Source organism: Myotis davidii, unplaced genomic scaffold (assembly GCF_000327345.1).
Source record: "Myotis davidii unplaced genomic scaffold, ASM32734v1 scaffold430, whole genome shotgun sequence".
Classification (NCBI taxonomy): Eukaryota; Metazoa; Chordata; class Mammalia; order Chiroptera; family Vespertilionidae; genus Myotis; species Myotis davidii.
In genome coordinates, this window is record NW_006285247.1 from 1,807,967 (window position 1) to 1,809,196 (window position 1,230).

Sequence of the window (1,230 nt, forward strand, 5' to 3'; positions counted from 1 at the left end):
GGTATTTAAAAGTAACAAAATATATAACATATGTGTGATCCAACGTTAAAGAAGATATTGGAGAAAGCTAGGAAAATCCACCTGTTGCTTCAAAGAAAAAGCTGCCCTCCCTCCAAAAAATTATTAAATGTGGGGTGTTAACAGGAAAAGTTTTCCATCATGTGCTTCACACCAGCCTTGTGCTACGGTTAGCAAAGCCTGCTTTTTGACCAATGAAATTCCTTACAGCAACTGCAAATACGTAGGTTGTGGAAAACAGTGACAAAGATATTCCTATGGTGGGGGGGAGGGGGGAAGGCAGAATATCAGTGATGATAAAGAATTTGACCATAAGAAAACTATTTACTCTGTAATCTCTATAAAATACGGAATTCCATATTAGGGCGAGACCCAGTTTACTGCATGTACTTTCTGTCTTCAGAAACTGCTTTCCCTTTTCCCAGTGTTAAAACGGTCTCGAATGTGCTTTGGTGCCACCCACTGGCCATAAGTGGAATTCAGTTTTTGGCTTAATTTTCTCCTAAGCTAGGTCTCAAGCCTGTATTTTGTAATAGAATATATATAAAACAAAAACCTTGCATATGTAAGATTCTGTTTTTCTTATAACTCTACCATATGAAAGCAGCATGAGAGTGGTCACAGACATGCTTTGCAACAAAGTTTTAATTAGAATGTAAATTGTTTAATTATACTGTATTTCCTATATATGTATAATTTTCATAAAGTATTTTGTAAAAATCCTTAGAATAAATTATTATGACTTAAATGTATTGTCAAATTAGTCTGACTTCTTATTTTAAATGAAATACTTTATGTTAGGGATCCTAAAATCTAAATTCCCTAGCAAGGCTAAAGAAGTTCTGCTAGGCTAATATTTCTCCAGTATTTATTACACACTGGACATGATTTCCTCTAAGTGGGCAGTTTTGGCTATTTTATTAGAGGCTTTACTTTTTATTTTATCTTTTAAAAATATATTTTATTGATTTTGTTACAGAGAGGAAGGGAGAGGGATAGAGAGTCAGAAACATCGATGAGAGAGAAACATCAATCAGCTGCCTCCTGCATACTCCCCACTGGGGATGTGCCCGTAACCAAGGTACATGCCCTTGACCAGAATCGAACCTGGACCCTACAGTCGGCAGGCCAACGCTCTATCCACTGAGCCAAACCGGTTAGGCCGAGGCTTTTTGAAAATAATTGAAAAGCTTTGAAGAAAACACATTCTTG